We start from the raw sequence: 24,957 nt of genomic DNA, 5'->3' as shown, positions 1-24,957 counted from the left end.
TAGTGGAATTGTTCTATACCATATGCGTATTTTGTACCATACGCGTATGGTACATACCATATGCGTATACGCGTACGGTACAACCATACGCGTATGGTACGGAAAATCGTACCATCTGAGTATAGCTAACCTGGTATGCGTATAACATCAAGCAGAAGGTTTTTGCACTGCCGTACCTATTGACTATGCCGGATGGAACTCTGCTTTCATTTCTTTTCGGGAAAGAGGGAGAGGGAGGCGCTAGTCTCGCTTAGCGGTTTCTGTTCAGTGAACTTGAGACCGAGATATTCTAATAGAGCAATCACATTTAGCTATTCTATTCTCTAGAGCTGAGATGTATTTAGCGTACTGCGATTAAGATATAATTTGCTTTACTGCATGATGCAAATTAACCACCTTGTTGATATCCCAGCAAATCTATTTCTGACACCCATATCCACTCATAGTACCAGAGGTCATAATATGAGATTTATGCAACCAATGACATGGATTGATTCTTATATGTACTCCTTTTCCCCTTCAGCAATTAAAATCTGGAATGATCTACCCCAAAATGTGATTGACTCCAATTATATTGATCAGTTCAAACAAAAACTAGCAATTATTTAATTTGTACTTGTATGTATGTTGTGACCTGTGCACTAGTATAGAGGTCTACACAGTATTACCAATAATAATAATAATAAACCTATTTAAAAGCATTCCTTAAAATAAAAGAATATTGATGGCATGATATCTTGCATGACTATATATAAGTGATGAAACTGACATCTTTATTTATGATAAAAACAATCTTGAATTCATCACACTGTTAGCAGATCCAGTCTTGAATTGTGTTAAGTCCTGCTGATCTGGTAGGATCTGATGGAATTCTACATAGTCAAAATTAATAAAGGTCAATCGTCTGGGTTGGAAGCTTTACGAAAAACATGATAACACCTATAGCTACATACAGTATAAGTCTGAAAAGTATAAATCAAAGGAAGGAGATTAAATATAATATGTCTTGATTTATACATAGTCATTGGTGCATAATCTATAACAATGTATCTCGTTGTCTGTTTAACATTTCATTTCATCAAAGTATCTGACAGTTCCACTAAATACAATAGTGCCATCACCCATACAATTATGATGCATGGTTTATGTAAGCACCTGCACTGTAAAAAATGCCAAAAAATGACAAAAAAGCATACATTGTTTCAGCAGAACTGTTAATTGCTGTTTTAACATTCTAGATGTTTTAACAAAAAGTGACTGTTAGTGTAACAACAATTTTTTACTTTAACAAGGAAATGATGTTACAACAACAAAAATTCCCTGTTGTTATTTTAATAAATGAAGTGTTTGCTGTTTTTTGCAGCAGGGATAACAAGTTCTTTGTTAAAATGAAAAATCCTTTTTTACGATTATTTTCTTGATGTCTTCTGACTTTTGTACATATTGATTTATTGGCTTATCCAGCTGTCTACTCCCTTATTTGTCATGGATTTTCATCTCACATTTTTATAACAAATGACTTCATTTCTCCATAGTGGAAATGCTATTGATTTGAAAATACACAAGCTGGCATACTGTACGTTCTTTAGAATAGTTGTGTTAAAATGACCAGATTTGTGAAAAGGTACCTTTTCCTCACATTTTACATACCATCAAACAAAATGGTGTAACACTTGACTCCTTACACTGATAAACTTGCTCTTAGTTTCAAAATGCTGCTAGATACTATAGGAGCTACTGTACACTCATGGATAATTATAAGGTATATGTTCAAAAACTTATGAAACCCCGAAGTTCATGGGTTAAACTTTGTGTGTGGAAAGGTACATTTTTGCAAATCCAGTCACAAATTATCTAGCTGTTGCATAGCAACTGCACACACTGACAACATAATTATGATAAATTTTATTTTTTGTTTCTTCTTCCACACAGTACATTGTGGCTGCAATTGCTACACACATGTTGCTTCCTATTGGATTCGTGGTCCATTGTTTAATTGATATAATGAAAATTCAAAAACTAGGCCATTATTACATAATGCTGTAGAGTTAATGATGTAATGTAATGATGTGACATGATGTAATATAATGTAATTTATGCATATATACCTGTAATATTAATATTGTGTACTGTAGTTGTAAGAGTTAGTTGTTATTGTGTACTTTCAGTTATTGATTAATAATATTATATACAGTGGTCTGTTTTGCCTATAAACGGTCTGCCCAAGAGCCTATGTTTCCCTACAATTAGAACAATACCCACACATAATATTTATGTGTTTACAAATACACCTGAAGATAGTCAAAGATTAGTACAATAATTAAAGACTATACAGCGATATTACCCAAAAAACTCTACTAGGGGCTTCTCTATACTTGTATATATGAACTTTGTAAAAATGTGTTTGGGTTTAAAGGTGCCCAATTATCCTTTCAACATAAAACAAGAGCAACATGCTCCTTGCCTTACTCAGAAACTGAAATTTAAAGTTTGATCTTCTAAAGCATTATTTAGGACAAAAGACATTGATTTCTGTTAGGCTTTAGAATTGTGCCAGCATATTGGTATTCACGATTTTTCAATGAATATAACAGGAATGCAAGGTGATATAAACACTAAGCCTGCAGTAGAGGTAGCATTGTAGCTAAATATAAACATAAGATTTTGATATAATTATCCATATAAATACACATTAAAATACTACATTTTGATTGGTTAAAACATAGCAACCATATTAAATAATTTACATCCATAGGCAAATCAAACCAATTTTTTCAGGGCATATATATATATATATATGCATATTATTTCATTAAATATTTTATTTTATTGTTGCTACATATAATCTATTGTTTACCTTTAATTTGTTATTTAAAAATGGATATTTATGCCTGGTGGCACTAAAGGAGTGTTGAGCAGACAATTACAATCAGATGAGCTCAAGAAGTACATTGTAATGATTGCTCAAACAGAGGAAGACCTGGAGAATGCTGATACAATAACATTGAGGGAGCTATAGGTAGGAAAGAGATATAATAACTGTAGAGAAAGTAATGTTTCAGTTTGCAAATTAATGTAAACCTACATGGCTGTAACTTATAGCAATATTAGACATGCTATACTCTAAGACTGATGTGCATAGCAATTAATTGTGCAATATTTGTTTTAAAACTGCAGTTTGCTGAATCTTTGCTATTGAATGAGGCATGCACATTGCCTATAATGAGATGAAGTAGGAAAACATAACATGGCAAAGATTTTATGGTGCGTTTATGAGTTCTAATGAATAATTCAGTAATGAATGTATATTATCTAGCATTGTTTAATTGTTATAAGTGTGTTGTATAGCTACTTACTACTTACTGTCATGCTTGTGGATGGGAAGACAATGTGTTTAGCTTCTCTTATCTGAATGTACTCTTTAACATCCACATTAATAATTATTTTTGCTGTAGGTCCAGTGTGATGAATGTGAGTGGTGCAAGGTACTATTTACAGTATGTATAATCAAGAAAAGTACGTAAACAAGAAATTGGATCCTCAAAAGAAGAGTGTACATAGTATATCAAAATGCAAATACAGTGAGGAGCCATGCATGGCATGTTGCATAACTGATGACACTTACTAAGTTCATTTTTCAAGTTATTAGCTTTGCACAAGCAGTATATGTATAATTCAGTTAGAACCTACTAGCTACCATGCACGTTGCAATTGCTCTCCTCGCTTATTTACCTAATTGTGTTGTAAATTGTCATGCAGTTATCCACATTTATAATTGAGTATGAGACCATGCATCTGCATGTTTCTGATAGCTATAAAGTAGCATACATACACAGTACCATTCATGTGAAGTTCTGCAGACAAAGTGAGATCATGTACATAAGATTTAGGTACATCAGTGTAGGACTATATAGTGGGAAATGCATGCATGCATGGGCATGGTGAGGATAAAATGCATGTGTGTGCTGATGAATAAATCTACATAGTTACAGCTCAGTAGTAAGCAGATTATTATGTTGTGTTCTAAGTTTACTCAGCTAGAAATGCTTGTAAAGACAGCCCATTGTAGCTAGGTGATGGCAAGGCTAGAAGACACTGAGAAAAGGCATAATACGCATATGGTACGTACCATACGCGTATGTCCATACCGTACGCGTATGGTACGGAAAATCGTACCGTACACGGTACAAAATACGCATATGGTATAGAACAGAATTAAAATGCCGGGCCAACACTGGAAGATCGTAGGAAACAGGCACGTCTGATGCTGTTGTTTAAGTTTGTAAACAAATTAATTTATGTTCCAAATCAGTATCTGCCAGTGTTATCTCCTGCAACAAGTACCAGGGCAAACCATCCCTTGAAGCTATTACAGTTGTATGCCAGAACAAATCGATATAGTAGGCATTCCAGTATCCGAGATTTTTAAATTTAAAAATTCTCCGTTTTTCCCCCAATAGATCCCTGGCACAAAATAACAACTCGTGTTTAACTTGGGATTGCTCCGTCGTCCGAGCTCCAATGAGGATGAAAATCGCTGTGGGGTTTGTCCACACGCTGATCATCATGAAAATCTTAGTTTTATCGTGCGCGTTACATATAAGTAAGTTTTGTGTGGTCTTATAATTTATTCAAGCCTTGTAATGCGTGTAGAATACTTTAAAACTTTTAAAAACGTACTGCCGGGTGGAAGGTAGTTACTGGTGCTTACTTTAAAGTGCGAAGTTACTTCACTCGGGTTAGCGATTGTCAGCTCCAGAGCAATTTTCTGATGGCTGTGTCATCAGCTCAAAGTATGATAAACCACTTCAAAGCTGGCATGACAATGCAATAATTGAAACCACAACTCCACCTTAGGTATTGTTGCATCATTGTGCCACCTCCACTTTAGTTGTTTACTTTTTATAAGTTGTTAACTTGATGTTTTTACTAACTTGAGATAGCCACTTGCCTATGGGTATACACCATTGTATTAAGAAGTGTGCAGTAGGTGAAACATATTTGCTCACCACAAAGCATACAAAGATTGCTGAGATCCAATAAGACCTGAACTTACTCTCATTACATGTACAAACTTGCAGCTAGAAGCAACTGCAGTTTCAAGATAGTCCAGATTACTAGATGGCTTCCTGATTCAATTGTGCTGTTTTCCCTTTAAAATGTATGGGGAGGCCCGGAGAAAAAATGTACCGTTTTTCAGTTTTTAAGCACTGTGCATGCCAACGTAGCTAATTCCAACACAACAAACTATATATTTCTGAGATCGGCAATCAATACTCTATCTATTGAGCATATAAAAAGCCCATTTTTCCAAAATTTAGAAATCGGGCTGGAATGCCTAGATATAGTAACTCATTCTTACCAAGATCAATACCAGACTGGAACAATTTAGATATGGAAGATCTTGACAATATAGATAGACTTACTTACTTTCAAAAACCGTTTGCAAAATGCAGACACTAAAATTTTGTTTTTGTACATTAGCGATTTACCCAATGGGTTTTGCTAATCAATAATAATAAATAAATAAATTTCAAATTCATCCATGACATGATCGGCAAGTTTGTAGCAACTCAAGGGTGGCCGGTTAAACAGAACCAGTGGACCAATATCGAGTAACACTTCCTCTGGTGCACACACTAGTTTATTGGAGAGATCAATTGCAATGGCGTTACCTTCTTCCCTGTGCCGTTGAATGATGCGTAGGCGATCAGCGTAGTATCTACTAATAAATCTCTCAAACAGCACATCGCGGCTAACGCTCTCATGTAGCTAGTCGAATTCCAAAAGCAGGACAAAACTGATCGACGTACACGTCTGCAGGCATTTCAAATTTGATATGAAATGGCTTGGATCGCTGATGCTTCACATTGCCAGTGTAGCTAGGTCATCGCGCCTGTGTCTAGTTGGATATCAGCCTTCTCCAGCACTTCCAGGACGGATTTTACGCGCGATCGAGTTGCGCCGAAAGGTAGCTGGGAACGTGTCCGACATCATATGTTTTGTCTTTTTCACAACTCCCGAAATCGTGACGGACGTAGCTATCTGTCTATCTTTGAGCCACACATAGAAACAGGAGTACTGTCTTAACTCAATAGGACAATGCCTCTCTCTTAGCGAGAGCCTGTAATCCCTGCCGTATAAATGATTTCGCTGTTGACTCAGGTGGGGTCTATTCTACGGAACGGAACGGAACGGAACGGAATGATGGACTAAACTGCGGAACGGAATGCTTTCTCAGATTGAAGCTTGCAGCTTACCATTGCTGTACAAGTTATCAGTGGCACTTCCAGCAGGTAATTAAACGTACCCCAAGAAAGATAAAACGAATTTAAGGATCGATTGTGGGTTCTTGTTGGTTGTCATTAGTAACGAAGTACTAATTGTAGGAATAGCTGACTCAGTGTGTTCATCTTCGGATATATCAATAGGGAACTTAATGCATGACTTGTTTTTACTAGCATGTGAGTTGTTTTTACTTACTTGACTTTAGAATGTACAGTCTGAGGCCCAGCCTTTCTAATCAGCATAAATCAGTATGTGTATAGCTACACTACAAAGGAAACAAGTATGGTGACAAGCTGAATCAACTCAGTCTAAGCAGAATCTAAAGGAATTTTGTGCAGTCTGTGAGGAGCAAACATTCAGATACCTCAAGGAGGCTATATTGTGTGAACATCAATGATTCATTAACAGAGTAGTGGACTATTGTCAGATATCTCAGCCTGAGTACTGAGTTGAATTCTGGATGGGGTCTATTTTACAGAATGGAATGCTTTCTGAATCAACTTGCAGCTTGGCTAGCTGCTATCATTGCTGAAATTGCATTTTATCAGTGGAACCTCCAGGAAAATGGAATAGGATAATTATAAAACATTAATTAAGTGATTGTTTAGATAATCATGACTTTATTCAGTCTAATAAACAGAATATATGGTTGATTGAGTGAGGTATCACTTTCAGAATGTTCAGACGACCAGTGATGAGATGCATGGATTCATCGAATTTTTGTTGTGGTTGGAGACATTAAATATCCAAAAGCAAACTGACTGTATAATATTAATTTATATTTTCTCAATTTTGAGCCTGTATACAAATAATTGAATTTTCCTTGTCAATAGAAATCCTAGAATAAGATGGGAGAGAAACTTATCTTTGTTTACCTATACTGTACAACCAAGAGTTCGTAATACTGATTTGTATGGGGGAGTGTCTAACTCTCAGTATGGCCTGTACAAACACCCTGCGTAAAGTTCACCTTTCATCAAATCAACACCTTTACTGGGGGATAGAAAACTGTTGATTAGTGATGCTGAATGTTGATTAGTGATGCTGAAGAAGGTAAAGCCTTTGTTCTGAAATAAGGCCGAGGTGTTACTTTAAGCAGGGTGTTTGGTGAATGCATTCAAGTTAGACACTCTCCACCTTATTATGAACTCTTGGTACAACTTCAAAGGAAAATGAAGAAAACATACAGATGAATCAATAAAATCACTACAGTAAGGTGAATTACAGACTAGTGAGATCTTGGTTAATTAATGACAGTGGTTGGAGATTAAGTGTGGTAGCTTCTTGCTCTTGAATATGTTGCAAAGTGGAAGTACAAATCAAAATGGGATATCAATTTCAATATGAAAAATTTGTATACATAAATAATCTAGCATTACTATTTCATTTGTCCTCCACTTAAACATGCTACAACAGTACTAGTGTCAGTACATTGGCAGTGAGTCTACCTTGAAATCTCAACTCTAGAGTAGATCCAACACAGGACAGCCCGCACTGTAACAAATACATGTGATCCCATTGTAATTTCATGGACCAGCTGGACTGGGAATCACTTGAAAATAGACGAACGAATTTAACCTGTTTTGTTTGAAGTGAAGCATGTGAAATGTTACACTTAAGAAATCCTAGGATTCTTAGGTAGTATGTAATTAATGTGAGTGTTCCATTTCAGGTCTGACTAGATACATTGAAATTACACACACATCCTGGTCCAAATCACGTTTGCCTGGTGGCTACGGGCATGGTTTCACATGCAGCTTATAATAGAGATTTGGCTGATCTTGGAGTTTTGGCATTTAGCCTGATTCAAGGCTAGCAGTCAGACACATCCTTGAATTGTGCAACAGATAAAATCAGCTCACTATTGAATATGGCATTAGTCCACTGCACCAGCTGTTAATATATAAATAACTCCATGCATACACTTCAGTGATGTTTTACATTGAAATTACACACACATCCTGGTCCAAATCACATTTGCCTGGTGGCTACGGGCATGGTTTCACATGCAGCTTATAATAGAGATTTGGCTGATCTTGGAGTTTTGGCATTTAGCCTGATTCAAGGCTAGCAGTCAGACACATCCTTGAATTGTGCAACAGATAAAATCAGCTCACTATTGAATACGGCATTAGTCCACTGCACCAGCTGTTAATATATAAATAACTCCATGCATACACTTCAGTGATGTTTGCAGAATATACCCTCCTTGCGGTCTGCCAAAATATTTGCTCCTCACACACTGCACAAAATTCTTCAAGTTTTAATTCAGCTGGCTCTTTCCTGTTACCAGTATCTTCCTGCTTGCTTTATTTATACACTGACTTATGACTTGAAAGACCGGCCCAGACTGTTTTGTAAAGTCTAAATAAGAAAAACAGCTCACATAAAGTTCCCTTCCGTATGGATGAACATCACTGATACAGCTCATCCCACAATAATACTTCGTTACTAATGACAACCAACAAAAACCCACAATCGATCCGTTAATTCTTTTTATCTTATGTTTAACCACCCACTGGAGATGCCACTGCTAACTTATAAGGGAAGTTTCAGCAATGGTAAGTTGCAAGCTTCAATTTGAGAAAGCGTTCCGTTCCGTGGTTTAGTCCATCATTCCGTTCCGTTCCGTTCCGTTCCGTTCCGTTCCGTAGAATAGTCCCCACCGTTGACTCATCCCCTCGACATGCCTCGACTCATCCCCCACACTAAAGCGTGCGCCCAACGTCTCTAATTATTAAATGGAAAATGTAACTTTCACATTTTATTTATTTATTGTTATGGAAACTCAGCTGAAATTTACAGATATTACAGAAAATACAGAGCTACTCAATCATGTTAATGGTCTTTGTAAGCTAGCTGTAAATGAATCAATTCAATTAGCATTTTGGGTAATTCAGTCCATTTGTTTATTGCGGTTCTTGAATAAAATCTCTGCTGATATGCTAAAGTAAATGAACATGGTAAAATGTATGATACTATCTGGTATTTCTTGTTGAGCCGTGAGGGAGACAATAATGTGAGATGTCAAGTGCGTAGTCATGATACAGGATATTGATAGTGCTTATAATCTTGTCAGTGTAGGTCATTTTTGAAGAGCATTCCAACCTAAATGCTCTAACGAAGATGTAATGTCTCCCATACTTATTATTATGTGTCTGTCTAGCAGCTCTGTAGTTGTTAGATGTCTCTGACATGTTGGGATCCTAGACAGCTACTGTGTATTTCATAAAAGGTTGTATACTATTGTAATTACAGCTTTTACTTCCAATTACTAAGGTTATGTTTTAGAAAGTTTAGTATTTGTGTGGCTTTACTTGTAGTACGGGAAATACATATGTGGTGACCATGCATGTTGTGCCTCATGTTGTGTCTGTATGATCTGTTTCAATTTTTGTAGCCAACACCGCCAAATACAGACTACAGAATTCTTGCATGAGAGTGGCGGATGGTCATCATGCAGAGATTGAACCATTATTGATAGCGATGATAATAACTAGCAATATAATTAATACTGAGTGTCTACCGAGCCCAGTACATGAACAGGTTCAGATTAATACTCATAATACTCATTCATGTGCATGTGAGTTCTTGGGAAACATATGGCCACAAACAGTACCATGTAGCTACTGTGGCATGCTATGGCAAGGAAACAAAACAAACAGTGTAAGAAAATGAAAAGTAAGCTTGTAGGCAAATACACTATCTATTTTGTGATCCACTCTTTGCATTGTCTTGCCATAAATATTCTGAGGAGCAGAAATACTAGTAATGGTATTGTCATCCAAGCATTATTTCATATGGCATAATTTTTTTCACATCATGTACTGAAAGTAACAGAGCAATGCTGACTATGTGAACTTCAAAATCAATATAATATATACAGCTCTATCACATGTGTATTATTCAAATTTAGCCTTGCATTGAGTAGCTATATAGACTAACAATTTATGTTGTCTAGAGTAGTGGTGTGCGATATCAGGATTTTTATTTCGATATTATATCGATACGATATTGGGGTAAATATCGAGATTTCGATACGATTTTCGATAATTTTTAATTGTGTGGGTGGTGTAATTGCGTGGGCGGCCGATATTTATAAATATGCTTGAAATACAATTTGCACACAAACCATTGCATAAAACTAATAATAAGCCTAGAAAACTGGCAGACAAGTTTTTAAAGTGGCTAGATAGTACAGAACCAACCTTCATTTCTATCGTGATTGCGCAATCACACACTAAATGCTGTAGATTTATCGAAATATTCTTCGATATTTCGATAATTATCGCAAATTATTACCTTTTCGATAAATATCGAAATCTGCTAAAGCAGTATCGAAAATCGATACGATATCGGCAAAATTATCGCAATCGATATTTTTTCGATATATCGCACATCACTAGTCTAGAGTCTGTAGGGATGTAGGGGATCTCCTGGGGTCCAAGTTTTGATATTCGGTGCCCCTGCTCAGTGCCGCAAACTAACAAACACAAAATTCACAGTGCCAGCATATTGACCTCAACGTGTAAAGCTATGTACTGGGGTTTTCCCCTTTGCTTACCAGTATCTTGATATGGTCAATGAGCCTATAAGCATTGAGGGAAATTTGTTTGACAACCCTGCGTGCATTTCTGAGTAGCCAAAATTGGAATCCCACACATTCAGTATACACAACATAATCATATTTTTAAATGTGTGGCCCTGCAAGGGTGCAGTGAAGACCTCTGCTAAGTAATATATGCAAGGAGGACCTAGCTCTTTAGCTGTCTGAAAATTTTGTACACCTAAATTTCCAATGTCCAGATGGTGGGTAGTCCGATATAGATCAAAGACGAGCATGCTTACTGCATTATACACATTTCTTGCCACACGACACATGCACACTATCATGTTCCTTGATATGTAAATACCTAGATTCAAATCACCAGAAACAGTACACACACACACACACACACACACACACACACACACACACAAAAACACACACACACATTATATACATATGAATAGTATAAAAATATATAATGGTCACCTTTAGCTAAATTTCTTGACCTTATCAAGCAGGTGATTTAAACAGAGGACACTGTAAAGTATTAATAAGAATAAGGATAAAGATAAGAGGCGTATAAACAGAAATTTAAAGTGAGGAGCTGTTGCAGTTTGTGATGTGTGAAGCTCACTCAGTATGTGGAACACGTGTTGTCTTGGAGTGTCTGGGGGCATGCCCCCAAAGGAAATTTTGAAAAAAAAGTCTTTTTGAGAGTGAATTTTATAATTTACTTAGCTAGTACATGACTGCTCTTTTAGACTATTTGACTGTTCTAAAGGTGATTTGGAGAGGCTAAGCCCCTTCTAAAATAAGAGTGGTAGTCCCCCCTCCCCCCTCGTTGCTACACCTATAGGTGGGGTTACATTAGGACTCTGCATTGTGCATGATGTTTAAAGCTATGGGTATTATTCTGGGGCAAGCCCCCAGGAATTTCTGGGAGATTATTTCACTACTTGTTAACTAAAAGAGATAAAAATGTGGCTGTTCTATTAAGGCAATTTACTTATCTAACAACTGGAATCTTTTGTAGCTACCTTATTTAAGTAATTACCTGAAAATACTTCTGGAAACCTCAGACCCCTCCCCTCTCCACCAATTCAAGCCATCCCTGCAATACAATGATGCATGCATTTACGTTTTTCAAAAGACAATCACCACCATGCAACACCATCAATCAATTGGACTGGAATGTTTGATATAATTGGAGATTTATATATAGAGCTACAACCATGTAAAGATTGTAGGCCTTAATTCTGGAGTCTGGACACCAATACAATCTTTTAAGTGCTTCCTGAAGAGAGGTTAAGGAATCTAGCTAGGATCACACCACAAAACAATGGAATTGAGCAGGATAATATTTGGTACTTAATGATGGTACTTCAAAAATTGTTGAACAACCATTGAGTCATGTAAGTATACATAGCCTGGCACCACCCACCCCTTTTTGCGAAGGGGCGGACGGCGCCAGACTAACCTATATAAACAAGGTTATGTAGGGGGTCATGCAGTAACCACGTGCCACATAGTAGGATGTCACATGACCTGCGAGGTGATGGTGTTGGAATAGGCAATTCAAACATCTGGCGCATGGTATTCACGACACACTTGTTGTGAGTTAGCTAGCTACAGAATATCGGCTGAAGCTAACTTATTATAAATCGTCCGCGAGACTACTTTATATTGTGGCAAGCCACTCAGTGATAGAGCATAGATACTACACCCTGAGCTAGTGAACTGTTCAGTAATACGAACGTTATGGTGAGTACGTACTTGTATGTGTATTGAAACTATAAGCTGATGAGCCTTATCCGCAATTACGTCATAACACAAAAAATGGCGAAAAGAGTATTATTATTAAACCAGGCGCACGCCCACAGCCGGCCGAAGGCCGGCTGTGGGCTTGCGCCTGGTTTACTGTAATTGTTTCGTGAGTGTGTACCTATCTATCTACCTATCTACCTATCTACCTATGTTTGTCCGTACGCACCCACGTGAGCAAAATCGTTTAATAACGGTGAAAGCAGCTTTTACGTAAGAAGTAAAAGTGAAATGAAGTTTGTATTAAACTTCTGCACAGGTGAACTTTGCTCTGAGGTGGTTTCTTTTCGGCGTACTGAAATACGGGTGTGGTGACTTTCCTCAGACTACCTTCCCCTTGAGGTTTTCAGGCATTTAGTAACTGAAAAACAACGGTGCAGGCCTCGTACACTGCCAGGAATAGCCTATCGCTTCGAGTTGAAAGGGGGCGTATCCCTTACGTACGCGAACGAAAATGAAGAGCAGCTTTGAGGCTTTGTCGAGAGAATTTGTGGGAAAAAACACGTTAGTCACACTATAAAACAGTTTAGAAGATAGTTTTGTGCGTAATATGTTGGTGAAAGCGGTTTATTTAACAAACGCTTCCTTAGCAGTGCATAGCAACGTAATTGAATGAATTACGAATATTTCATGAATTACGAGAAATAGCTAATTATATTATTGCACAACCCAAACTACCATATTGTAAAGTAGTAATAAATAGTTGGTTAATTCATAGTAGTATATACTGTCTATAGTTATTCCAGATGAGTTAGCTAGCTGCATGGCGCCTGGTTTTTAGAAGTAGCACAACATCAACTTGTTATTATTAAGTTTAATATGCAAAACCTCCATTAAGGAGTATGACGCATATATCTTATATCTTACAAAATTATTCAAGAGTTTCTGATCAAGTTCATCACAATACTTGCTTGAGACACTACATCGCTAAAATCTGTTCTGTAGCTACTTTGATCTTGATATTATATGGCTTGATATGATGGAGTTGGTCTAAATTAGGAAGCTTCTCTTAGAACTATTTTACCATTCTTAATCCGATACAATTTATCCTGCTTGTTGAGCTCACTTAGCCTGGCACGTAGTTGTTTGTTCCGTATTTGCTCTTGTGGGGTTAAGTCAGGTGTTATAAATACTTTAGTGACATGAGTCGGGTGCTCCTTCTTACGCAAGTTCAACCTGTTGCGGAGAATTTTAAACTTTTCCTCTCTTGTTGACAAAGTAACTTTCGTGAGTCTGGGCCTTCCAGTCTGTTTACCAATCCGTGTTACATTACTGATGTGAGCAGGGGTACTTTGTACACAGAGCCATTGGAAGGGATAACATTTTGAGCTGTTCTCTGCGAAGAAAGCTGGCGAAAACTCTGGTAAGACTTCTTAACTATATTCCTATGTAGGGGAACGCATTTTCGCGCTTCTTGGAAAGTCCTAGGTCTGCTTTTGAAAACAAAACCAGCCTAGCAATTTTCGAAGAATGCAAAAATGTGTGCCCCCTACATAGGAAGATTAATAAGTCCCACCAAAGTTTTCTTCACGGGGAATATCTCAAAACATTATCCTTTCAAATGGCTCTTTGTACAAAGTACCCTCACTCTTTTCACCATTTTTGCGTTATGACGTAATTGCAGATAAGGCTCAATTCATTCCTCATCACGTGAGACATCCTGTGACAAAATACAATCCACACACACACGCACATGGGCACACGAGAATGCACATTACAACAGAATACTGCAATAATCTAACTTACTAAACCATTGTAGCTAGCTAATATACTTGCAATTCTTGTAAATTATTTTTTTCCTTGGCCCATCAGCAGAGCTGCCTGCCCAGTAATAATAAATAAATAGAATAAAACCACAGCTAGGTATATGGACACCTACCTTGATTGGAAGCACACGTATACTAAGAGTTCATGCAAAACTATGTGACTATCCACATTTTGTGCCTAAAGTTTTGAAACACTGTTTTCTGTTCAAGGACTGGTTTATTGCCTAGATATTGCTTTGGCTACTAAGTTTAGGAGAGGATGGAAATTGGCCTTCTACTGGTATATATACCCATCCAAAAACAGCTTATAGCTGTAAAAAAGTGCGCGTCCAAGTAAAGCAGAGTTAACTGCGACAAAAAGTAATGATATCATAATGCGGCCATGTACGAGGTGTGCAAGTTGTAAAATTCATATTGGCTAATCAGATAATACAATGTTATTGTTAAAGTGTTAATGAGAACTATGTGCTGCTAGTTTATAAGTGTGTGAGCATCTTCATAAATGCCACACAAATTTAATTCTCAATAAAGCAATGTGTATAGATTCTCTGATAGCAATAAATAGTTTGAGTTCGGCCACCTTTCCTTTGTTCGTAGCATTGCCGTATACAGGAAAGGCGGCCAAACTCAAACTATTTATTGCTATCAGAGAATCTATACACATTGCTTTATTGAGAATTAAATTTGTGTGGAAGATGCTCACACACTTATAAACTAGCATCACATAGTTCTCATTAACACTTTAACAATAACATTGTATTATCTGATTAGCTAATATGAATTTTACAACTTGCACACCTCGTACATGGCCGCATTATGATATCATTACTTTTTGTCGCAGTTAACTCTGCTTTACTTGGACGTGCACTTTTTTACAGCTATAAGCTGTTTTTGGATGGGATTTCAATACTTTTTGTTAGAATAAGCAATGCACTGTTGATAACAGTAGGTGAGTTTCCATGGTTTTGACAGAAACCCCAGATTACAGTGACAGAATATTAAAATATAACTGTAAATTTAGTGGCCAGGGCCGCCCACATGGGGGGGGTATTTCCCCCTGCCCCAGCCCAAAAGGGGCCCCTTGATTGCCTGTTTAAGGAAAGATCGATATACTCTAATAGAGCAGTCAGGATCTAGACCCTTCCTTGCCCCTGGGCCCCTCTTTAACTCTTTTCCCTGGGCCCTCTAATTTCTCTGGGCGGCCCTGTTAGTGGCATGCAACTGCAGTCAACTAACACCCATTTTAACTAGTAAACCCTTAACACTTTGCCTTTCATCTTGTACTGCATTAAAACGATCAAAATACTCTATTAGAGCAGTCACAAAATAGCTGTAACACTGCAATCAATATTTAGCATAGTTACAACTTCTGCTTAGCATTGTATAGTTTAAATTACTAGCTACTTACACACTTTACAATATAAAAATATGGCAATGTGACTATTAGAGTATCTCAATCTACTTCAAGCATTGACTAATTCAAGTGAAGAAGCTACGCCCCTGCCAAGAGATCTTGTGAAATGAAATGAGAATAGTAAAGAAAAGGCAAGTATGTACAGAGACAATAGAGGGGCGCGTAATTATGTCCTGTTGTAAATAAACACCTTTAAAATTTATATTACTACTAAATAAGCGCACCAGAATAGGTTTGTGAGGCTGTTGTCTCCAAGGTTGTCTCATTACTTGTCTTTTCACGTTGAAGGGATTTAGTCACAATTGGTGAGTTTAATTATACATGTATTTGTGTTGTAAAACTTAATTGTAAAAAGGCGATTAGCACATATCATGATAAACATGTATTTGTCACAGTAGAGTCTCTCACGATTATTAGACATTGGACCAGGGTAAAAAATTTACTGCTATATTTAGAGGTTGTAGCATTTGTATATCTTAGTATCTTAATAAATAATCCTCCATGATCACTAATCATTAATAGTACAGTGAAAGCTGGTCATTATTCAGGCCGTAGGGACAAAAATTTTCTGACCTAGCTTTTTAAACTGCATTTTGTGCCTTAAAAAAGGTAAGAAGCATACTGTTCTAACTGGCTATAGAGATGGATTTAGTGTGTGACAACGTATGAGACAGTGAGTGCTGGCAGTAAGGGGGCAGCCAATCTGTTAGAGCACCAAAGGCACTGCTTCAGACTTAGGCAGTTGGCTGTCAGCCCAAAGTGTAAAAAGTTTTACTATTGGTCCTTATAAGCTCCTGATGAAGAAAGTGATGAAGTCATTATCCATAGGATATATTTTTCACATAACACAGCATTCCAGTGGTTTAGTGGTGACCACAACACTGCCTGAGTTAAACTGTGGTGAGATTTGAGACTACCGGAAGCCCTGGAATGCCTTCAACACATGAAATGCCAAATATCTAATGCCTGGCTTTCATCCACAGTGGACCTGTCTTGGTGGCCACTTGTACAGAAGGGAAACAGCTGCCACACAGTCTTTCGAGTGAGCAGCTAGTTTCCACACCCCTTAATTATCAATTTGTAAAATCTCGAGCAAAATTGTGTGTACAAGCAAGTGCGATGTTGTGCATTGGCAGTGCCGTGTATATGGTTGCTGCCTAGCAGTGACACATCACGAGTATTGAAGTCACAATGTGTTACTGTATCATCCATCTCTGAATGTGTCATTTTGTGTAGAGAGCAATCTTCCACAAGTGACCTGCAGGTTTCAGTGTATATTGTTAACCATTAATATTGTTCACCATTGTGAACTGTATGTACAGTGAAACCTCACTTAGCGGCAACCTCTTTAATAAGACCACCTCATTATATTGGCCACCTCTAGTAAATCCCAAATATAGCTAAGCAGTACTTTATGACCTCATTCATAAGGCCACCTTGTTATTCAGGCCAAATTTTTGGTTCCACAGCTGGCCATATTAATGAGGTTTCATTGTACTTATGTGAATTTTTATTTTTCGTTTTTCGTAACTTTTCTTTAGGTTTACTGATGGGCACTATGAAGCATTGTTGACTGGTCCGTACATAATGTGGTGACTTGAAATGCTAAAACAGTACGTAGCATGTCTTGTATGTACATGTAATGTGTTGTAATGTGTCCACACATCCACACATCTTAGAAATAAATATAAATGTATTCTCTATACTCAGTTCCATTGTGCCACTGGGTCATAAGTGGGTTGAGTATGGATCATCCAGGACATTTGGGTCACATTTTGTCCTGGCCAAGTGGATCTCATCCACTGACAGAATATACAGATCAGATCATGTGTATAAATGTGACCGGGCCTGCGAAAATGGGGTATGTGGGCACATGATTTTTGCCTACTTTTTCAAACTTTCATCACTCATACCTTTTTGTATCATTAAGCTATGGTAATGCAATTTACAGCTCTTAGTAAGCATTTAATTGGCATCATGATGCAAGTTACAGAATGGAAATATTCTGTTCCAGCACTAAGATATGACCTGTAGAGTGACAGGGTGTAGTTTGTGCCCACATGCCCTGTTTTCGCAGGCCCAGTCACAAATTACGGTGGAACTTGTTTATTGCCACCTTCACTCAATAAGCAGATAACAGTGTATAAATTCTCAATTGGAATTGGCTTTTCAAGAGAGGTTGTCTTTCTATACTGGTGGCCATTAAGACAGGTTGTACTGATAGAGTGTACATATTAGAGATGCAACAATATCCTCCACTTAGTGTCGTTTGATAGTGATGCAATGGAGACTATGTATTGTTGCATTTAAATACTATGCTATTATATTGCAACTCTAGCACGTATTTATAACAGGAATGTTTGTTAACTGTTTAGACATACTGGAGCCACACCCACTCATCTGGATTCTACAAATGGAGTCATACCAACTTGTCATCATACTTACGTGTTACTCCCATTGTGCTTGGATTGGATGAATATACATGCCGTCATGTGAGACTTGCTACCATGGCGGGCCACTGGAAAACATTTCATAGCTGTTATATTACAGTCATTATTGTACAATTCTTACATTATTGTTGTGAAAAGTTTTTGGCATTCATGTGTCCTCTGTAATTTTTGTGTGGGAGTGCTATAAAATGTAATAATGCATGGTGACAATTGGCTAGCTACATGTGCTAATTACTCGCAGCTTGTGTCAAAATCTGGTAACCGCAGTTGTATTGTGTCATTCTTTAAGCCGCGCCCTTAGAGGGACAAATTACGTCATGGTAGGGGCGGCTAAATTTGGTAAAAACTAACGATGGTATGCAGCACCATAGATTATATCTGTGGACTCAGTATAATCTATGGCAGCACACTTCTTTGTGGCTTTATGCACTGATTAACTACATAGAGCACCAGTTCATCAATACCCAGGGACCGCAGTTGTGCTCTACGTCATTCTTTAAATTCCGAGTAAAATTCTTAGAGAGCAAATTACGTGGGGGCGACTAAACTCAAATTTCAAACTAGCCATTCTCGAAAACATATGTTTCAATCTAAACGAAACTTTTAGAACAGTTTAAAGACACATTTCTCTACATGCCAAGCGAGTATTGCGGAAAACAACAATCTGGGTTTTGTATTTGGCCTCTAGGTCGACTGAGGATGACTGAAACTTTGTTTGGTGCTGAAATTACGACTGTAGGATAATCATGTATGGTGAAATCGATGATGTGAATCTTGAGGCGATTGAGTGAATACTGAAGCGATAGCAGGGCAATCAATGTTTGGAATGCACAAAGGAATGCAAGGCATACACCTGCGGTTGCGTCTAACCACATGCGATAAAAAAAATTTTTAAAAAAAATGAAACTTCCCCTTTGATGTCGGCAATCTCGATCACGAAACAATCGGCATGGATTTGCTTCACTGCTTGTGACACGATGAGTTCAACTCTAGAATTTCAGAGGGATAGCGTAAGTGGCGGGTGAGTTACAGGACGGCCGAATTTGACAACGTTCGTTCCTGTAAAATCCTCACGTAGTGGTCACGTCATTTATTGTCTGCGGCGCGCGTTTCTGCTTTACTGGCCGCGCGACTCACTACTGTGAGTCTTGATAGGTGCCTTAAGTATTTATACATGTTTGTGTAAATGGCAGGATGATTTATGACTAATGTTTATTACTAACGCTACATGTGCTGGTGTGTGGTTCATAGTATATTCGTTCCAGTTTAGTTAAGAACATGACTGACACCTTTCACAACAACCTTTGCATTTGTCAAACTTTTAACTAATACGCATCAGTTCACCCACTATGAATAGGCTAAACTTTTAGAAGTTTTCAATCCAGTATGGGGTATCTATTATTTATGGTACAATACTAAGTAATTACAAAGCACAAAAATATAGGGTTACATCATGGGAGCAGGATATTTTAACTGGCTACAAGAAATTTGAGAAGGTACTTCAAAAACGGTGTTTTCTTGGTTCCTGTAAAATACACACTTGTCTGTCATGGCTGTAGTGTCTGTTGGGATGTTGATTCCACTGATGCCGCTACATTGTCTGATGATTCAAAGTCAGGGATGCTGCCTTCAATGGTATTATAATATCCTTTACTTGATAGTAGAATTTTCTCTTCTTTTGAGGTATTCCTGTCGTATCTGCCCGGTAATAATTGCACGCTTAAGGATAATACTTTTATCTTAGACTACACAACAATAAATACATGGTACAAGACACTATATTTATACTATAAAAAGATAGCATGTTTACCAAGTACAAGGTGCAATACAAGTCCATAAATAGTGTGTTTACTCTATTACATACAATTAACATAACCATAAGAAAAGCTGCTAATACGTGTGTTAATTACTTAGCTAAGTACAAAAACAAATCAAAGTACACAGTACAACTTAGCTAAGGATTCTGATTACTACAATTCCCAATGAAAATTACCAGACTGATCACAAAAATAACATCTTAGCTTCCATGGCCTGGCTCCTTGTGCTCCCACCATTGCTGAGGAGCTCAGATCTCCAACTATGTCAGTATCTTGTTAAAGTCTACCAACAATTTTTATTTCCTCCTGAACAAGTGCTTGTTGAACTTGTAACAGCTTTAGGTCATCATTCACATGAGCTTCTAAAGCAGTAACCAAGGTGGAATAACTGTGAGGCAAGCTTCCCAACAGCGTTACTACCTGGTCTTCCTCTGTGATTGGAGAGCCAATCAATGCAAGCTTATCAGTGATGTCCTTCATATACTTCATATGCATCTCAACTGTTGTTCCCTCTTTTATCTCTGTTCTAAAGTACTGTTTCATAAGGAGCAACTTATTTGCTAATGTGTCTCTTTCAAAGTAGCAATGCAGGGCATCCCATACATCCCATACATCCTTAGGTTTGTCAAGTGATGTGATTAGATACAGCTGCAGAGTGCGCACTGCTAGGGCTATAGTTGAAAAAGCCCTCTGTGACTTTCTGTTGAACTCAGCACATGCTTGCTCATTTCCATTCTCAGCTAACACCTGGGATCCGTCAACGTAACCCCAAAGTCCCTTAGCTAGCAATAAGTGACATACATGGAACTTCCAAGTCATCCAGTGCATGCCATCTAGCTTGTCAACACTCCACTTCTCTTCCATAGCCATCGTGAGTCTAGCAGCTACCTCACTATGCCGTGCCTGCCTATTGGGAAACACAAAACGACCCAACAACTGACTAAAAATTATCAAGAACTTGATACTGTTAAGAATCAATCAACACCACGATACCACAGCTTAAGCACGTCAGATTAGAAAACGATCGGTGGCTCCACTCAGCAACAGAGTTCCAAACAGGAGAGTTGTTCTGTCACTAATCCAACACGTGAATCAACCAGTCTTGCTTGCACTTCAAAAGGAGCCTGGGCCCATAACCTGTTTACATATAGTTGCTTAACTAATGATTCAAATGGATTAACTCAACAATTAACACACTAGTACAGCAGCACACACTATTCTAATTAAAGTTCATTACAAAGGCACATACATTACAGGTGTATGCATGTGCAAGAGTAAATGATTATATTACAAATCATCTGTTGATTATTACACAAAATAAACACCTAAATTACTTATTAAAACAGTTAATATGCTTTGGTTTGCATACAGTAACTTTCAAGGGGCTATTCAAAGTCTCCACCCCCTAAAGTGTTAACTCACTCAATCAGCACTTACAGTGGAACCTCAATTATCCGAACCTCATGGGACCAGGGGTAGTTCATAAGTCTGAAAAGTCTGTATCTCTAAAACTGTGTATAAATAACCTTAAAATAGCATAAAGAAAATTTTTTAAATATCAGTATTTCAACTACCGTAATAAAACAGTCACTACTCTAATAGAGCTGTCATTTCCATAGTTTGGTTAACCAAGAATCTGGATAAGTGGGTCCGGATAACTGAGGTTCCACTGTATATCATAAGTGTGAATTTACTATGATATCCAGAAAGACTTGTGGCTATCATCTGTGATGACTCATACTGGAGTTAGACACTCTCTTTTATTATTTACTCTTGCTGTTATGAAGAACAGAAGTCTGGGAAATTAAAATCATACTGGAATCTTTTCAATGCCTTAAAGTTTTGCACTGTACTATTGAAAGAATATAACAGCATTTGTATGTTGAATTTGATAAATCATGGAGTAGACAGGGGCGGATCCAGGAGCTAGCAAGGGGGGGGGGGGGGCACAAACTGGCTAAGTTATGGGTGGTTGAGAAGAGCAGATTCTCTTGCACTTTTGAAGCAGCAAATAATCACTTTTTATAGTATTGTCTTACTGCTTATTCTTGCTATTTTGGCCTTTGTGAGCTGCTTTGAAGGCTCAAATACCAGCAACACGATAATTATTCTAGAGGCACTTATATAGTACACATGAAGGTGATGGGTGACACTTTGACAGCTGCTTTGACTTTTGTTTGAGTTGAGCTTACAATAAATGCATATTTTTCATAAGTTATATAAATCTAGTATTTCAATCAAAAGAAGTAACTATGGGGTTTGCCCCAAATGCCCTATCCTGGTTTTGGTAGAATCAAAATGAGAGCATTAACCAAGCTGATTGATAAAATGAAGTACACCATGTTACTTGGGGGATATTGTGGCATTGTTTACCTGTTGAAACTAGTAAGTAGACAAAAAATAATATATACCTTGGAAGTTCCAAATAGGTGTAACTTCTATTAGGATATTTTAACCAGATTAACAGTTTATGGTGAAGTTACTTATCTACATGTTTAAACATCTTAGCAACACTAATACTGGGATAAATTTAAAAACATACTTATCAAACAGTATGGTAGTACTATTTAAGTAGAGATTCCCTCAAAAATAACATGTGCTGCCTAAAATGCTGCCTTCAAAAATTATCCTAGAGACATCTTATGCCACGAAAATCACCTTTATGGAATAATATTAGTCCATCTAATATGAAATTACAGCATTAAAAACAAGAAAACACTTACCAGTGACCAGATATAGAATTTTTAAGCTTCACTCACTCACCCACCGGCCACAGTCACAAGCCTAGAGGCCAAACGAAGCAGCACACGGATTTCAGAAGTGCTTCAGTCCTGGCGCTGCTATAAGAGGTAGCTAGATATCTGCAACTTCAAGATTGGGATCCCATTTGCGATAGGTTCACAACCACACCCATCAAATAAAGATCTAGCTGGACTAATGGTGATAGTTGGACATTTCATGTAACCCAGCTTCCACACACACAAAATCAAACTTAATGTTTTTACCAGAAATGGACTGCTGGTCTAATACAGTATCATATTCCACTCTGTATTTCCTTCAGGACTGGCAGGTCTGGTTTCTGCAGCAGCTTCTTCCAACTCTGCCAAAGCCATGAGTGGAAGATTGGCACCATTAAATGGCCATGGCCATGGCTTTGTTGTAATGGTGTGTAGTGAGCTGCAACTTCACAGAGAGCTCGCCAATGGTTTTCTCAATCAATTTAAAGTGATTTGAGGGCCATGGAGGGCCCAAACTTGGCTCCTGGATTCCATTTGTCTTCTTTCTCCATTTTATTCTTCTATATTAAGCCCACCCACTGTCCCCTATTACTACCACCTGTAATATTATTACTGGCTTGAAAAAAAGCTGCCCAAGACAGGGCATATTTTGGGTATCAGAAACTTATACACCCACACAGTGATAGCTTGTAAATAGATGAATAATTGGTGCAAATTTTGTTTGCACAGCTGTAAGCACTGGGAAGTTACTACACAATGATTACTTAAAATCGCCATATCTCTTAACGAAGCTTTGTGCGTCGAAGCTGGGTTTTGTCAAATTCAGTCACATATCTTTGTGATTAAATGCAAAAATTATACTAGATTTTTTTGGACTTCTAGTAGAACACACATAGGTTTCCCCCTGTAAACTTTTATATTAAACTAGAATTTTATTTATAGGGTAGAAAATTAAGTGAGCTGAGCAGCTGAAAACAATGGCTCAGTGGGTAAAAGTTTGGGAGTGGAGGTCCCTTAGATTTTATGTCAACATTTCTTGTGCATTTTTGCTACTTGCTGACTGTTCTATTAGAGTATTTTGTTCCCCTCAGTTTTACCTTATGTTGGTTGTTTCCTTGTGACCTTGTAGCTGTCAGAACAATTTCTTGTAGACCATAAAAAATTTTGAGCTATGATGGTTATGACCTATACACAGACCAATTGTTCATCATCGTTTTTTATAAAGCTTGAAATACACACAATTATTATTACTAATGGATGAATGCGTGATGACTTCTAAACCGACAGTGTATGAAGCTTGTATAATTACATTAGTCCAAAAGCCACCTTTCACTGGAGAGTACATTCATTGGGCTTCTTAGACAACAATGAATAACCGTTGTAACAACATTCACTCACTTGTTATGGCAAGCTGAAGATCAACGTTTGGTTTCCCTTACCTCGTGAACGCATGTTCTAGCAGCCATTTTTATGAATGTCTGACTCATGCGAGCTTTGTATCCCGTGATTCTCCAATGAATGGCGAATCTACTAGTGTTTATTTCAGCTCGATACAGTGAACTGGGCAGAGTTATGATCCATTTTCTGGAGGTATGTGTTGGTATGCATGTTTTTATTGCATACACATTGTTTCTTGGCGAGTTTTGGCCCCATACATTTGTCGAAGGGTAAATCCCTTGGTGTCATATTATTCCTTATTACATCACAAATGTAGTGGCACAATTTATGTAGCTGTAGAGTTATTAGTTCAACAGCTCCAGCATTTTGTTTGAGGCCATGCGTAAAAACTGATTTATTGGCGTATGCATTTTCAGTGCATTTTTACTAACATTTCGTGCGGGTTTAAGGGTTAAATGCTGAGGCCCACAGCTATTATTAACATTTATTACCATTAACATCATTGTAGTCATTACTTGGCTGCCACCTTTGATTTCACTACTTGGCTCTTTTTGTGTGAATTTCATTTCTTTTTATACACTAAGATCCCAAAGCCAACTGTAGGCTGGTTTTGGGGTTTATTTTACCCACATTTCTTCTTACTACAGACACAATGATGACTGTTGAAGACAGAAGTTATAATTATATTGCTTTTTATTTGACATTTGGTAATGTGT

General features: G+C 37.6%; 2 long non-coding RNA genes across 2 annotated transcripts; both read left to right on the top strand.

Moving 5' to 3' along the window:
• Window positions 1-2,078: 2,078 nt before the first annotated feature.
• On the top strand, window positions 2,079-3,774 carry LOC136243446 (uncharacterized). Its single transcript, XR_010694872.1, has 3 exons — window positions 2,079-3,019; window positions 3,178-3,264; window positions 3,456-3,774. It is a non-coding gene; the product is annotated as an uncharacterized lncRNA (long non-coding RNA).
• An 11,551-nt stretch (window positions 3,775-15,325) lies between these two features.
• Window positions 15,326-18,443, top strand: LOC136243615 (uncharacterized). The gene is made up of 3 exons (XR_010694928.1): window positions 15,326-16,143; window positions 17,380-17,451; window positions 18,214-18,443. It is a non-coding gene; the product is annotated as an uncharacterized lncRNA (long non-coding RNA).
• Window positions 18,444-24,957: the final 6,514 nt, after the last annotated feature.

This window comes from Dysidea avara, chromosome 13, assembly GCF_963678975.1.
Source record: "Dysidea avara chromosome 13, odDysAvar1.4, whole genome shotgun sequence".
Lineage (NCBI taxonomy): Eukaryota > Metazoa > Porifera > Demospongiae > Dictyoceratida > Dysideidae > Dysidea > Dysidea avara.
Note: the sequence above shows the minus strand (reverse complement) of the source record. Positions and strands in the feature narration are given on the sequence as shown.